The sequence below is a fragment of the Leptodactylus fuscus genome, chromosome 6 (assembly GCF_031893055.1).
Source record: "Leptodactylus fuscus isolate aLepFus1 chromosome 6, aLepFus1.hap2, whole genome shotgun sequence".
Classification (NCBI taxonomy): Eukaryota; Metazoa; Chordata; class Amphibia; order Anura; family Leptodactylidae; genus Leptodactylus; species Leptodactylus fuscus.
In genome coordinates, this window is record NC_134270.1 from 14133447 (window position 1) to 14146549 (window position 13103).

A 13103-nucleotide genomic window follows, 5' to 3' on the forward strand; every position below is an offset into this window, starting at 1 on the left:
CTTCAGCAAAGCTCCGCTTGGATAGTAGACTACACAAATATATTCATGTGATGGGTAGGAAAGGTTTTAAGGGCATGCTCTCTAATGGAAAAGCAAAGTCAGCGAAATACATCTCAGGAGGTTTTCAAAATCACAAGACAATGGCAGCAGTGGGATTCGAACCCACGCCTCCGAAGAGACTGGAGCCTTAATCCAGCGCCTTAGACCGCTCGGCCATGCTACCCACGCAAAAAGAGGACATCTGGTACGAAAATGTCCGAGATAGGCTTGTGCTGGCGAGCTATCTATTTTCACAGCTGAATTTGTGAAGAAGCAGAATTTTTCCCTTTCTGAAGCGCCTTTGCGTCTGACTGTTGGAGAGAATCGTCGCAAGAAAGTTCTACTGACGCTACAAATGATATCGGGAAAGAACATTTCGAGACTCTAAAATCTGGCAGCAGTGGGATTCGAACCCACGCCTCCAAAGAGACTGGAGCCTAAATCCAGCGCCTTAGACCGCTCGATAGCTCTTTGTGCCTGCTTTCTTGGGGAACGGGATACACATGTGACCACACCGACAACGCCTCCTACGGGAAAACGCTCCTATCAGGAAGCAACGGGACAAAGTAGTGACTGTGAGGACTGTCTTTGCTTCAGCAAAGCTCCGCTTGGATAGTAGACTACACAAATATATTCATGTGATGGGTAGGAAAGGTTTTAAGGGCATGCTCTCTAATGGAAAAGCAAAGTCAGCGAAATACATCTCAGGAGGTTTTCAAAATCACAAGACAATGGCAGCAGTGGGATTCGAACCCACGCCTCCGAAGAGACTGGAGCCTTAATCCAGCGCCTTAGACCGCTCGGCCATGCTACCCACGCAAAAAGAGGACATCTGGTACGAAAATGTCCGAGATAGGCTTGTGCTGGCGAGCTATCTATTTTCAAAGCGGAATGTGTGAAGAGGCAGAATTTTTCCCTTTCTGAAGCGCCTTTGCGTCTGACTGTTGGAGAGAATCGTCGCAAGAAAGTTCTGCTGACGCTACAAATGATATCGGGAAAGAACATTTCGAGACTCTAAAATCTGGCAGCAGTGGGATTCGAACCCACGCCCCCAAGGAGACTGGAGCCTAAATCCAGCGCATTAGATCGCTCGGCCATGCTACCGCTTGATAGCTCTTTGTGCCTGCTTCCTTGGAGAACGGGATACACATGTGACCACACCGACAACGCCTCCTACGGGAAAACGCTCCTATCAGGAAGCAACGGGACAAAGTAGTGACTGTGAGGACTGTCTTTGCTTCAGCAAAGCTCTGCTTGGATAGTAGACTACACAAATATATTCATGTGATGGGTAGGAAAGGTTTTAAGGGCATGCTCTCTAATGGAAAAGCAAAGTCAGCGAAATACATCTCAGGAGGTTTTCAAAATCACAAGTCAATGGCAGCAAGGAGAATCGAACCCACGCCTCCGAAGAGACTGGAGCCTTAATCCAGCACCTTAGACCGCTCGGCCATGCTACCCACGCAAAAAGAGGACATCTGGTACGAAAATGTCCGAGATAGGCTTGTGCTGGCAAGCTATCTATTTTCAAAGCGGAATGTGTGAAGAGGCAGAATTTTTCCCTTTCTGAAGCGCCTTTGCGTCTGACTGTTGGAGAGAATCGTCGCAAGAAAGTTCTGCTGACGCTACAAATGATATCGGGAAGGAACATTTCGAGGCTCTAAGGTCTGGCAGCAGTGGGATTCGAACCCACGCCTCCAAGGAGACTGGAGCCTAAATCCAGCGCCTTAGACCGCTCGGCCATGCTACCGCTTGATAGCTCTTTGTACCTGCTTCCTTGGAGAACGGGATACACATGTGACCACACCGACAACGCCTCCTACGGGAAAACGCTCCTATCAGGAAGCAACGGGACAAAGTAGTGACTGTGAGGACTGTCTTTGCTTCAGCAAAGCTCCGCTTGGATAGTAGACTACACAAATATATTCATGTGATGGGTAGGAAAGGTTTTAAGGGCATGCTCTCTAATGGAAAAGCAAAGTCAGCGAAATACATCTCAGGAGGTTTTTAAAATCACAAGACAATGGCAGCAGTGGGATTTGAACCCACGCCTCCGAAGAGACTGGAGCCTTAATCCAGCGCCTTAGACCGCTCGGCCATGCTACCCCCGCAAAAAGAGGACATCTGGTACGAAAATGTCCGAGATAGGCTTGTGCTGGCGAGCTATCTATTTTCACAGCTGAATTTGTGAAGAAGCAGAATTTTTCCCTTTCTGAAGCGCCTTTGCGTCTGACTGTTGGAGAGAATCGTCGCAAGAAAGTTCTACTGACGCTACAAATGATATCGGGAAAGAACATTTCGAGACTCTAAAATCTGGCAGCAGTGGGATTCGAACCCACGCCTCCAAAGAGACTGGAGCCTAAATCCAGCGCCTTAGACCGCTCGATAGCTCTTTGTGCCTGCTTTCTTGGGGAACGGGATACACATGTGACCACACCGACAACGCCTCCTACGGGAAAACACTCCTATCAGGAAGCAACGGGACAAAGTAGTGACTGTGAGGACTGTCTTTGCTTCAGCAAAGCTCCGCTTGGATAGTAGACTACACAAATATATTCATGTGATGGGTAGGAAAGGTTTTAAGGGCATGCTCTCTAATGGAAAAGCAAAGTCAGCGAAATACATCTCAGGAGGTTTTCAAAATCACAAGACAATGGCAGCAGTGGGATTCGAACCTACGCCTCCGAAGAGACTGGAGCCTTAATCCAGCGCCTTAGACCGCTCGGCCATGCTACCCACGCAAAAAGAGGACATCTGGTACGAAAATGTCCGAGATAGGCTTGTGCTGGCGAGCTATCTATTTTCAAAGCGGAATGTGTGAAGAGGCAGAATTTTTCCCTTTCTGAAGCGCCTTTGCATCTGACTGTTGGAAAGAATCGTCGCAAGAAAGTTCTGCTGACGCTACAAATGATATCGGGAAAGAACATTTCGAGACTCTAAAATCTGGCAGCAGTGGGATTCGAACCCACGCCTCCAAAGAGACTGGAGCCTAAATCCAGTGCCTTAGACCGCTCGGCCATGCTACCGCTTGATAGCTCTTTGTGCCTGCTTCCTTGGAGAACGGGATACACATGTGACCACACCGACCATGTGACCTCCTACGGGAAAACGCTCCTATCAGGAAGCAACGGGACAAAGTAGTGACTGTGAGGACTGTCTTTGCTTCAGCAAAGCTCCGCTTGGATAGTAGACTACACAAATATATTCATGTGATGGGTAGGAAAGGTTTTAAGGGCATGCTCTCTAATGGAAAAGCAAAGTCAGCGAAATACATCTCAGGAGGTTTTCAAAATCACAAGACAATGGCAGCAGTGAGATTCGAACCCACGCCTCTGAAGAGACTGGAGCCTTAATCCAGCGCCTTAGACCGCTCGGCCATGCTACCCACGCAAAAAGAGGACATCTGGTACGAAAATGTCCGAGATAGGCTTGTGCTGGCGAGCTATCTATTTTCAAAGCGGAATGTGTGAAGAGGCAGAATTTTTCCCTTTCTGAAGCGCCTTTGCGTCTGACTGTTGGAGAGAATCGTCGCAAGAAAGTTCTGCTGACGCTACAAATGATATCGGGAAAGAACATTTCGAGACTCTAAAATCTGGCAGCAGTGGGATTCGAACACACGCCTCCAAGGAGACTGGAGCCTAAATCCAGCGCCTTAGACCGCTCGGCCATGCTACTGCTTGATAGCTCTTTGTGCCTGCTTCCTTGGAGAACGGGATACACATGTGACCACACCGACAACGCCTCCTACGGGAAAACGCTCCTATCAGGAAGCAACGGGACAAAGTAGTGACTGTGAGGACAGCGCCTTAGACCGCTCGGCCATGCTACCCACGCAAAAAGAGGACATCTGGTACGAAAATGTCCGAGATAGGATTGTGCTGGCGAGCTATCTATTTTCAAAGCGGAATGTGTGAAGAGGCAGAATTTTTCCCTTTCTGAAGCGCCTTTGCGTCTGACTGTTGGAGAGAATCGTCGCAAGAAAGTTCTGCTGACGCTACAAATGATATCGGGAAAGAACATTTCGAGACTCTAAAATCTGGCAGCAGTGGGATTTGAACCCACGCCTCCAAGGAGACTGGAGCCTAAATCCAGCGCCTTAGACCGCTCGGCCATGCTACCGCTTGATAGCTCTTTGTGCCTGCTTCCTTGGAGAACGGGATACACATGTGACCACACCGACCATGTGACCTCCTACGGGAAAACGCTCCTATCAGGAAGCAACGGGACAAAGTAGTGACTGTGAGGACTGTCTTTGCTTCAGCAAAGCTCCGCTTGGATAGTAGACTACACAAATATATTCATGTGATGGGTAGGAAAGGTTTTAAGGGCATGCTCTCTAATGGAAAAGCAAAGTCAGCGAAATACATCTCAGGAGGTTTTCAAAATCACAAGACAATGGCAGCAATGTGATTCGAACCCACGCCTCCGAAGAGACTGGAGCCTTAATCCAGCGCCTTAGACCGCTCGGCCATGCTACCCACGCAAAAAGAGGACATCTGGTACGAAAATGTCCGAGATAGGCTTGTGCTGGCGAGCTATCTATTTTCAAAGCGGAATGTGTGAAGAGGCAGAATTTTTCCCTTTCTGAAGCGCCTTTGCGTCTGACTGTTGGAGAGAATCGTCGCAAGAAAGTTCTGCTGACGCGACAAATGATATCGGGAAAAAACATTTCGAGACTCTAAAATCTGGCAGCAGTGGGATTCAAACCCACGCCTCCAAAGAGACTGGAGCCTAAATCCAGCGCCTTAGACCGCTCGGCCATGCTACCGCTTGATAGGTCTTTATGCCTGCTTCCTTGGAGAACGGGATACACATGTGACCACACCGACCATGTGACCTCCTACGGGAAAACGCTCCTATCAGGAAGCAACGGGACAAAGTAGTGACTGTGAGGACTGTCTTTGCTTCAGCAAGGCTCCGCTTGGATAGTAGACTACACAAATATATTCATGTGATGGGTAGGAAAGGTTTTAAGGGCATGCTCTCTAATGGAAAAGCAAAGTCAGCGAAATACATCTCAGGAGGTTTTTAAAATCACAAGACAATGGCAGCAGTGGGATTTGAACCCACGCCTCCGAAGAGACTGGAGCCTTAATCCAGCGCCTTAGACCGCTCGGCCATGCTACCCCCGCAAAAAGAGGACATCTGGTACGAAAATGTCCGAGATAGGCTTGTGCTGGCGAGCTATCTATTTTCACAGCTGAATTTGTGAAGAAGCAGAATTTTTCCCTTTCTGAAGCGCCTTTGCGTCTGAATGTTGGAGAGAATCGTCGCAAGAAAGTTCTGCTGACGCTACAAATGATATCGGGAAAGAACATTTCGAGACTCTAAAATCTGGCAGCAGTGGGATTCGAACCCACGCCTCCAAAGAGACTGGAGCCTAAATCCAGCGCCTTAGACCGCTCGGCCATGCTACCGCTTGATAGCTCTTTGTGCCTGCTTCCTTGGAGAACGGGATACACATGTGACCAAACCGACCATGTGACCTCCTACGGGAAAACGCTCCTATCAGGAAGCAACGGGACAAAGTAGTGACTGTGAGGACTGTCTTTGCTTCAGCAAAGCTCCGCTTGGATAGTAGACTACACAAATATATTCATGTGATGGGTAGGAAAGGTTTTAAGGGCATGCTCTCTAATGGAAAAGCACAGTCAGCGAAATACATCTCAGGAGGTTTTCAAAATCACAAGACAATGGAAGCAGTGTGATTCGAGACCACGCCTCCGAAGAGACTGGAGCCTTAATCCAGCGCCTTAGACCGCTCGGCCATGCTACCCACGCAAAAAGAGGACATCTGGTACGAAAATGTCCGAGATAGGCTTGTGCTGGCGAGCTATCTATTTTCAAAGCGGAATGTGTGAAGAAGCAGAATTTTTCCCTTTCTGAAGCGCCTTTGTGTCTGACTGTTGGAGAGAATCGTCGCAAGAAAGTTCTGCTGACGCTACAAATGATATCGGGAAAGAACATTTCGAGACTCTAAAATCTGGCAGCATTGGGATTCGAGCCCACGCCCCCAAGGAGACTGGAGCCTAAATCCAGCGCCTTAGACCGCTCGGCCATGCTACCGCTTGATAGCTCTTCGTGCCTGCTTCCTTGGAGAACGGGATACACATGTGACCACACCGACAACGCCTCCTACGGGAAAACGCTCCTATCAGGAAGCAACGGGACAAAGTAGTGACTGTGAGAACTGTCTTTACTTCAGCAAAGCTCCGCTTGGATAGTAGACTACACAAATATATTCATGTGATGGGTAGGAAAGGTTTTAAGGGCATGCTCTCTAATGGAAAAGCAAAGTCAGCGAAATACATCTCAGGAGGTTTTTAAAATCACAAGACAATGGCAGCAGTGGGATTTGAACCCACGCCTCCGAAGAGACTGGAGCCTTAATCCAGCGCCTTAGACCGCTCGGCCATGCTACCCACGCAAAAAGAGGACATCTGGTACGAAAATGTCCGAGATAGGCTTGTGCTGGCGAGCTATCTATTTTCACAGCTGAATTTGTGAAGAAGCAGAATTTTTCCCTTTCTGAAGCGCCTTTGCGTCTGACTGTTGGAGAGAATCGTCGCAAGAAAGTTCTACTGACGCTACAAATGATATCGGGAAAGAACATTTCGAGACTCTAAAATCTGGCAGCAGTGGGATTCGAACCCACGCCTCCAAAGAGACTGGAGCCTAAATCCAGCGCCTTAGACCGCTCGATAGCTCTTTGTGCCTGCTTTCTTGGGGAACGGGATACACATGTGACCACACCGACAACGCCTCCTACGGGAAAACACTCCTATCAGGAAGCAACGGGACAAAGTAATGACTGTGAGGACTGTCTTTGCTTCAGCAAAGCTCCGCTTGGATAGTAGACTACACAAATATATTCATGTGATGGGTAGGAAAGGTTTTAAGGGCATGCTCTCTAATGGAAAAGCAAAGTCAGCGAAATACATCTCAGGAGGTTTTTAAAATCACAAGACAATGGCAGCAGTGGGATTTGAACCCACGCCTCCGAAGAGACTGGAGCCTTAATCCAGCGCCTTAGACCGCTCGGCCATGCTACCCACGCAAAAAGAGGACATCTGGTACGAAAATGTCCGAGATAGGCTTGTGCTGGCGAGCTATCTATTTTCACAGCTGAATTTGTGAAGAAGCAGAATTTTTCCCTTTCTGAAGCGCCTTTGCGTCTGACTGTTGGAGAGAATCGTCGCAAGAAAGTTCTACTGACGCTACAAATGATATCGGGAAAGAACATTTCGAGACTCTAAAATCTGGCAGCAGTGGGATTCGAACCCACGCCTCCAAAGAGACTGGAGCCTAAATCCAGCGCCTTAGACCGCTCGATAGCTCTTTGTGCCTGCTTTCTTGGGGAACGGGATACACATGTGACCACACCGACAACGCCTCCTACGGGAAAACACTCCTATCAGGAAGCAACGGGACAAAGTAGTGACTGTGAGGACTGTCTTTGCTTCAGCAAAGCTCCGCTTGGATAGTAGACTACACAAATATATTCATGTGATGGGTAGGAAAGGTTTTAAGGGCATGCTCTCTAATGGAAAAGCAAAGTCAGCGAAATACATCTCAGGAGGTTTTCAAAATCACAAGACAATGGCAGCAGTGGGATTCGAACCCACGCCTCCGAAGAGACTGGAGCCTTAATCCAGCGCCTTAGACCGCTCGGCCATGCTACCCACGCAAAAAGAGGACATCTGGTACGAAAATGTCCGAGATAGGCTTGTGCTGGCGAGCTATCTATTTTCACAGCTGAATTTGTGAAGAAGCAGAATTTTTCCCTTTCTGAAGCGCCTTTGCGTCTGACTGTTGGAGAGAATCGTCGCAAGAAAGTTCTACTGACGCTACAAATGATATCGGGAAAGAACATTTCGAGACTCTAAAATCTGGCAGCAGTGGGATTCGAACCCACGCCTCCAAAGAGACTGGAGCCTAAATCCAGCGCCTTAGACCGCTCGATAGCTCTTTGTGCCTGCTTTCTTGGGGAACGGGATACACATGTGACCACACCGACAACGCCTCCTACGGGAAAACACTCCTATCAGGAAGCAACGGGACAAAGTAGTGACTGTGAGGACTGTCTTTGCTTCAGCAAAGCTCCGCTTGGATAGTAGACTACACAAATATATTCATGTGATGGGTAGGAAAGGTTTTAAGGGCATGCTCTCTAATGGAAAAGCAAAGTCAGCGAAATACATCTCAGGAGGTTTTCAAAATCACAAGACAATGGCAGCAGTGGGATTCGAACCCACGCCTCCGAAGAGACTGGAGCCTTAATCCAGCGCCTTAGACCGCTCGGCCATGCTACCCACGCAAAAAGAGGACATCTGGTACGAAAATGTCCGAGATAGGCTTGTGCTGGCGAGCTATCTATTTTCAAAGCGGAATGTGTGAAGAGGCAGAATTTTTCCCTTTCTGAAGCGCCTTTGCGTCTGACTGTTGGAGAGAATCGTCGCAAGAAAGTTCTGCTGACGCTACAAATGATATCGGGAAAGAACATTTCGAGACTCTAAAATCTGGCAGCAGTGGGATTCGAACCCACGCCCCCAAAGAGACTGGAGCCTAAATCCAGCGCCTTAGACCGCTCGGCCATGCTACCGCTTGATAGCTCTTTGTGCCTGCTTCCTTGGAGAACGGGATACACATGTGACCACACCGACAACGCCTCCTACGGGAAAACGCTCCTATCAGGAAGCAACGGGACAAAGTAGTGACTGTGAGGACTGTCTTTGCTTCAGCAAAGCTCTGCTTGGATAGTAGACTACACAAATATATTCATGTGATGGGTAGGAAAGGTTTTAAGGGCATGCTCTCTAATGGAAAAGCAAAGTCAGCGAAATACATCTCAGGAGGTTTTCAAAATCACAAGTCAATGGCAGCAAGGAGAATCGAACCCACGCCTCCGAAGAGACTGGAGCCTTAATCCAGCACCTTAGACCGCTCGGCCATGCTACCCACGCAAAAAGAGGACATCTGGTACGAAAATGTCCGAGATAGGCTTGTGCTGGCAAGCTATCTATTTTCAAAGCGGAATGTGTGAAGAGGCAGAATTTTTCCCTTTCTGAAGCGCCTTTGCGTCTGACTGTTGGAGAGAATCGTCGCAAGAAAGTTCTGCTGACGCTACAAATGATATCGGGAAAGAACATTTCGAGGCTCTAAAGTCTGGCAGCAGTGGGATTCGAACCCACGCCTCCAAAGAGACTGGAGCCTAAATCCAGCGCCTTAGACCGCTCGGCCATGCTACCGCTTGATAGCTCTTTGTACCTGCTTCCTTGGAGAACGGGATACACATGTGACCACACCGACAACGCCTCCTACGGGAAAACGCTCCTATCAGGAAGCAACGGGACAAAGTAGTGACTGTGAGGACTGTCTTTGCTTCAGCAAAGCTCCGCTTGGATAGTAGACTACACAAATATATTCATGTGATGGGTAGGAAAGGTTTTAAGGGCATGCTCTCTAATGGAAAAGCAAAGTCAGCGAAATACATCTCAGGAGGTTTTCAAAATCACAAGACAATGGCAGCAGTGGGATTTGAACCCACGCCTCCGAGGAGACTGGAGCCTTAATCCAGCGCCTTAGACCGCTCGGCCATGCTACCCCCGCAAAAAGAGGACATCTGGTACGAAAATGTCCGAGATAGGCTTGTGCTGGCGAGCTATCTATTTTCACAGCTGAATTTGTGAAGAAGCAGAATTTTTCCCTTTCTGAAGCGCCTTTGCGTCTGACTGTTGGAGAGAATCGTCGCAAGAAAGTTCTACTGACGCTACAAATGATATCGGGAAAGAACATTTCGAGACTCTAAAATCTGGCAGCAGTGGGATTCGAACCCACGCCTCCAAAGAGACTGGAGCCTAAATCCAGCGCCTTAGACCGCTCGATAGCTCTTTGTGCCTGCTTTCTTGGGGAACGGGATACACATGTGACCACACCGACAACGCCTCCTACGGGAAAACACTCCTATCAGGAAGCAACGGGACAAAGTAGTGACTGTGAGGACTGTCTTTGCTTCAGCAAAGCTCCGCTTGGATAGTAGACTACACAAATATATTCATGTGATGGGTAGGAAAGGTTTTAAGGGCATGCTCTCTAATGGAAAAGCAAAGTCAGCGAAATACATCTCAGGAGGTTTTCAAAATCACAAGACAATGGCAGCAGTGGGATTCGAACCCACGCCTCCGAAGAGACTGGAGCCTTAATCCAGCGCCTTAGACCGCTCGGCCATGCTACCCACGCAAAAAGAGGACATCTGGTACGAAAATGTCCGAGATAGGCTTGTGCTGGCGAGCTATCTATTTTCAAAGCGGAATGTGTGAAGAGGCAGAATTTTTCCCTTTCTGAAGCGCCTTTGCATCTGACTGTTGGAAAGAATCGTCGCAAGAAAGTTCTGCTGACGCTACAAATGATATCGGGAAAGAACATTTCGAGACTCTAAAATCTGGCAGCAGTGGGATTCGAACCCACGCCTCCAAAGAGACTGGAGCCTAAATCCAGCGCCTTAGACCGCTCGGCCATGCTACCGCTTGATAGCTCTTTGTGCCTGCTTCCTTGGAGAACGGGATACACATGTGACCACACCGACCATGTGACCTCCTACGGGAAAACGCTCCTATCAGGAAGCAACGGGACAAAGTAGTGACTGTGAGGACTGTCTTTGCTTCAGCAAAGCTCCGCTTGGATAGTAGACTACACAAATATATTCATGTGATGGGTAGGAAAGGTTTTAAGGGCATGCTCTCTAATGGAAAAGCAAAGTCAGCGAAATACATCTCAGGAGGTTTTCAAAATCACAAGACAATGGCAGCAGTGGGATTCGAACCCACGCCTCTGAAGAGACTGGAGCCTTAATCCAGCGCCTTAGACCGCTCGGCCATGCTACCCACGCAAAAAGAGGACATCTGGTACGAAAATGTCCGAGATAGGCTTGTGCTGGCGAGCTATCTATTTTCAAAGCGGAATGTGTGAAGAGGCAGAATTTTTCCCTTTCTGAAGCGCCTTTGCGTCTGACTGTTGGAGAGAATCGTCGCAAGAAAGTTCTGCTGACGCTACAAATGATATCGGGAAAGAACATTTCGAGACTCTAAAATCTGGCAGCAGTGGGATTCGAACACACGCCTCCAAGGAGACTGGAGCCTAAATCCAGCGCCTTAGACCGCTCGGCCATGCTACTGCTTGATAGCTCTTTGTGCCTGCTTCCTTGGAGAACGGGATACACATGTGACCACACCGACAACGCCTCCTACGGGAAAACGCTCCTATCAGGAAGCAACGGGACAAAGTAGTGACTGTGAGGACAGCGCCTTAGACCGCTCGGCCATGCTACCCACGCAAAAAGAGGACATCTGGTACGAAAATGTCCGAGATAGGATTGTGCTGGCGAGCTATCTATTTTCAAAGCGGAATGTGTGAAGAGGCAGAATTTTTCCCTTTCTGAAGCGCCTTTGCGTCTGACTGTTGGAGAGAATCGTCGCAAGAAAGTTCTGCTGACGCTACAAATGATATCGGGAAAGAACATTTCGAGACTCTAAAATCTGGCAGCAGTGGGATTTGAACCCACGCCTCCAAAGAGACTGGAGCCTAAATCCAGCGCCTTAGACCGCTCGGCCATGCTACCGCTTGATAGCCCTTTGTGCCTGCTTCCTTGGAGAACGGGATACACATGTGACCACACCGACCATGTGACCTCCTACGGGAAAACGCTCCTATCAGGAAGCAACGGGACAAAGTAGTGACTGTGAGGACTGTCTTTGCTTCAGCAAAGCTCCGCTTGGATAGTAGACTACACAAATATATTCATGTGATGGGTAGGAAAGGTTTTAAGGGCATGCTCTCTAATGGAAAAGCAAAGTCAGCGAAATACATCTCAGGAGGTTTTCAAAATCACAAGACAATGGCAGCAATGGGATTCGAACCCACGCCTCCGAAGAGACTGGAGCCTTAATCCAGCGCCTTAGACCGCTCGGCCATGCTACAAACGCATAAAGAGGACATCTGGTACGAAAATGTCCGAGATAGGCTTGTGCTGGCGAGCTATCTATTTTCAAAGCGGAATGTGTGAAGAGGCAGAATTTTTCCCTTTCTGAAGCGCCTTTGCGTCTGACTGTTGGAGAGAATCGTCGCAAGAAAGTTCTGCTGACGCGACAAATGATATCGGGAAAAAACATTTCGAGACTCTAAAATCTGGCAGCAGTGGGATTCAAACCCACGCCTCCAAAGAGACTGGAGCCTAAATCCAGCGCCTTAGACCGCTCGGCCATGCTACCGCTTGATAGGTCTTTATGCCTGCTTCCTTGGAGAACGGGATACACATGTGACCACACCGACCATGTGACCTCCTACGGGAAAACGCTCCTATCAGGAAGCAACGGGACAAAGTAGTGACTGTGAGGACTGTCTTTGCTTCAGCAAAGCTCCGCTTGGATAGTAGACTACACAAATATATTCATGTGATGGGTAGGAAAGGTTTTAAGGGCATGCTCTCTAATGGAAAAGCAAAGTCAGCGAAATACATCTCAGGAGGTTTTTAAAATCACAAGACAATGGCAGCAGTGGGATTTGAGCCCACGCCTCCGAAGAGACTGGAGCCTTAATCCAGCGCCTTAGACCGCTCGGCCATGCTACCCCCGCAAAAAGAGGACATCTGGTACGAAAATGTCCGAGATAGGCTTGTGCTGGCGAGCTATCTATTTTCACAGCTGAATTTGTGAAGAAGCAGAATTTTTCCCTTTCTGAAGCGCCTTTGCGTCTGACTGTTGGAGAGAATCGTCGCAAGAAAGTTCTACTGACGCTACAAATGATATCGGGAAAGAACATTTCGAGACTCTAAAATCTGGCAGCAGTGGGATTCGAACCCACGCCTCCAAAGAGACTGGAGCCTAAATCCAGCGCCTTAGACCGCTCGATAGCTCTTTGTGCCTGCTTTCTTGGGGAACGGGATACACATGTGACCACACCGACAACGCCTCCTACGGGAAAACACTCCTATCAGGAAGCAACGGGACAAAGTAGTGACTGTGAGGACTGTCTTTGCTTCAGCAAAGCTCCGCTTGGATAGTAGACTA

At 48.6% G+C, this 13103-nt stretch overlaps 30 non-coding genes across 30 annotated transcripts; all 30 read right to left on the reverse strand.

The window, feature by feature from the left end:
* Nucleotides 1-141: 141 nt before the first annotated feature.
* TRNAL-AAG (transfer RNA leucine (anticodon AAG)) lies at nucleotides 142-223 on the reverse strand. Its single transcript has one exon. It is a non-coding gene; the product is annotated as a tRNA-Leu (tRNA).
* A 548-nt stretch (nucleotides 224-771) lies between these two features.
* Nucleotides 772-853, reverse strand: TRNAL-AAG (transfer RNA leucine (anticodon AAG)). Its single transcript has one exon. It is a non-coding gene; the product is annotated as a tRNA-Leu (tRNA).
* Nucleotides 854-1061: 208 nt separating this feature from the next.
* On the reverse strand, nucleotides 1062-1143 carry TRNAL-UAG (transfer RNA leucine (anticodon UAG)). Its single transcript has one exon. It is a non-coding gene; the product is annotated as a tRNA-Leu (tRNA).
* Nucleotides 1144-1707: 564 nt separating this feature from the next.
* Nucleotides 1708-1789, reverse strand: TRNAL-UAG (transfer RNA leucine (anticodon UAG)). Its single transcript has one exon. It is a non-coding gene; the product is annotated as a tRNA-Leu (tRNA).
* Nucleotides 1790-2063: 274 nt separating this feature from the next.
* Nucleotides 2064-2145, reverse strand: TRNAL-AAG (transfer RNA leucine (anticodon AAG)). The gene has a single exon. It is a non-coding gene; the product is annotated as a tRNA-Leu (tRNA).
* A 548-nt stretch (nucleotides 2146-2693) lies between these two features.
* TRNAL-AAG (transfer RNA leucine (anticodon AAG)) lies at nucleotides 2694-2775 on the reverse strand. Its single transcript has one exon. It is a non-coding gene; the product is annotated as a tRNA-Leu (tRNA).
* Nucleotides 2776-2983: 208 nt separating this feature from the next.
* TRNAL-UAG (transfer RNA leucine (anticodon UAG)) lies at nucleotides 2984-3065 on the reverse strand. Its single transcript has one exon. It is a non-coding gene; the product is annotated as a tRNA-Leu (tRNA).
* A 277-nt stretch (nucleotides 3066-3342) lies between these two features.
* TRNAL-AAG (transfer RNA leucine (anticodon AAG)) lies at nucleotides 3343-3424 on the reverse strand. The gene has a single exon. It is a non-coding gene; the product is annotated as a tRNA-Leu (tRNA).
* Nucleotides 3425-3632: 208 nt separating this feature from the next.
* On the reverse strand, nucleotides 3633-3714 carry TRNAL-UAG (transfer RNA leucine (anticodon UAG)). The gene has a single exon. It is a non-coding gene; the product is annotated as a tRNA-Leu (tRNA).
* Nucleotides 3715-4076: 362 nt separating this feature from the next.
* On the reverse strand, nucleotides 4077-4158 carry TRNAL-UAG (transfer RNA leucine (anticodon UAG)). The gene has a single exon. It is a non-coding gene; the product is annotated as a tRNA-Leu (tRNA).
* Nucleotides 4159-4435: 277 nt separating this feature from the next.
* TRNAL-AAG (transfer RNA leucine (anticodon AAG)) lies at nucleotides 4436-4517 on the reverse strand. The gene has a single exon. It is a non-coding gene; the product is annotated as a tRNA-Leu (tRNA).
* Nucleotides 4518-4725: 208 nt separating this feature from the next.
* On the reverse strand, nucleotides 4726-4807 carry TRNAL-UAG (transfer RNA leucine (anticodon UAG)). The gene has a single exon. It is a non-coding gene; the product is annotated as a tRNA-Leu (tRNA).
* Nucleotides 4808-5084: 277 nt separating this feature from the next.
* On the reverse strand, nucleotides 5085-5166 carry TRNAL-AAG (transfer RNA leucine (anticodon AAG)). The gene has a single exon. It is a non-coding gene; the product is annotated as a tRNA-Leu (tRNA).
* A 208-nt stretch (nucleotides 5167-5374) lies between these two features.
* On the reverse strand, nucleotides 5375-5456 carry TRNAL-UAG (transfer RNA leucine (anticodon UAG)). The gene has a single exon. It is a non-coding gene; the product is annotated as a tRNA-Leu (tRNA).
* A 567-nt stretch (nucleotides 5457-6023) lies between these two features.
* TRNAL-UAG (transfer RNA leucine (anticodon UAG)) lies at nucleotides 6024-6105 on the reverse strand. The gene has a single exon. It is a non-coding gene; the product is annotated as a tRNA-Leu (tRNA).
* A 274-nt stretch (nucleotides 6106-6379) lies between these two features.
* Nucleotides 6380-6461, reverse strand: TRNAL-AAG (transfer RNA leucine (anticodon AAG)). Its single transcript has one exon. It is a non-coding gene; the product is annotated as a tRNA-Leu (tRNA).
* A 548-nt stretch (nucleotides 6462-7009) lies between these two features.
* Nucleotides 7010-7091, reverse strand: TRNAL-AAG (transfer RNA leucine (anticodon AAG)). Its single transcript has one exon. It is a non-coding gene; the product is annotated as a tRNA-Leu (tRNA).
* Nucleotides 7092-7639: 548 nt separating this feature from the next.
* On the reverse strand, nucleotides 7640-7721 carry TRNAL-AAG (transfer RNA leucine (anticodon AAG)). Its single transcript has one exon. It is a non-coding gene; the product is annotated as a tRNA-Leu (tRNA).
* Nucleotides 7722-8269: 548 nt separating this feature from the next.
* TRNAL-AAG (transfer RNA leucine (anticodon AAG)) lies at nucleotides 8270-8351 on the reverse strand. The gene has a single exon. It is a non-coding gene; the product is annotated as a tRNA-Leu (tRNA).
* Nucleotides 8352-8559: 208 nt separating this feature from the next.
* Nucleotides 8560-8641, reverse strand: TRNAL-UAG (transfer RNA leucine (anticodon UAG)). Its single transcript has one exon. It is a non-coding gene; the product is annotated as a tRNA-Leu (tRNA).
* Nucleotides 8642-9205: 564 nt separating this feature from the next.
* Nucleotides 9206-9287, reverse strand: TRNAL-UAG (transfer RNA leucine (anticodon UAG)). Its single transcript has one exon. It is a non-coding gene; the product is annotated as a tRNA-Leu (tRNA).
* Nucleotides 9288-9561: 274 nt separating this feature from the next.
* TRNAL-AAG (transfer RNA leucine (anticodon AAG)) lies at nucleotides 9562-9643 on the reverse strand. Its single transcript has one exon. It is a non-coding gene; the product is annotated as a tRNA-Leu (tRNA).
* Nucleotides 9644-10191: 548 nt separating this feature from the next.
* On the reverse strand, nucleotides 10192-10273 carry TRNAL-AAG (transfer RNA leucine (anticodon AAG)). Its single transcript has one exon. It is a non-coding gene; the product is annotated as a tRNA-Leu (tRNA).
* Nucleotides 10274-10481: 208 nt separating this feature from the next.
* TRNAL-UAG (transfer RNA leucine (anticodon UAG)) lies at nucleotides 10482-10563 on the reverse strand. The gene has a single exon. It is a non-coding gene; the product is annotated as a tRNA-Leu (tRNA).
* Nucleotides 10564-10840: 277 nt separating this feature from the next.
* TRNAL-AAG (transfer RNA leucine (anticodon AAG)) lies at nucleotides 10841-10922 on the reverse strand. Its single transcript has one exon. It is a non-coding gene; the product is annotated as a tRNA-Leu (tRNA).
* A 208-nt stretch (nucleotides 10923-11130) lies between these two features.
* On the reverse strand, nucleotides 11131-11212 carry TRNAL-UAG (transfer RNA leucine (anticodon UAG)). Its single transcript has one exon. It is a non-coding gene; the product is annotated as a tRNA-Leu (tRNA).
* Nucleotides 11213-11574: 362 nt separating this feature from the next.
* On the reverse strand, nucleotides 11575-11656 carry TRNAL-UAG (transfer RNA leucine (anticodon UAG)). The gene has a single exon. It is a non-coding gene; the product is annotated as a tRNA-Leu (tRNA).
* A 277-nt stretch (nucleotides 11657-11933) lies between these two features.
* TRNAL-AAG (transfer RNA leucine (anticodon AAG)) lies at nucleotides 11934-12015 on the reverse strand. Its single transcript has one exon. It is a non-coding gene; the product is annotated as a tRNA-Leu (tRNA).
* Nucleotides 12016-12223: 208 nt separating this feature from the next.
* On the reverse strand, nucleotides 12224-12305 carry TRNAL-UAG (transfer RNA leucine (anticodon UAG)). The gene has a single exon. It is a non-coding gene; the product is annotated as a tRNA-Leu (tRNA).
* Nucleotides 12306-12582: 277 nt separating this feature from the next.
* TRNAL-AAG (transfer RNA leucine (anticodon AAG)) lies at nucleotides 12583-12664 on the reverse strand. The gene has a single exon. It is a non-coding gene; the product is annotated as a tRNA-Leu (tRNA).
* Between the last annotated feature and the right edge of the window lie 439 nt (nucleotides 12665-13103).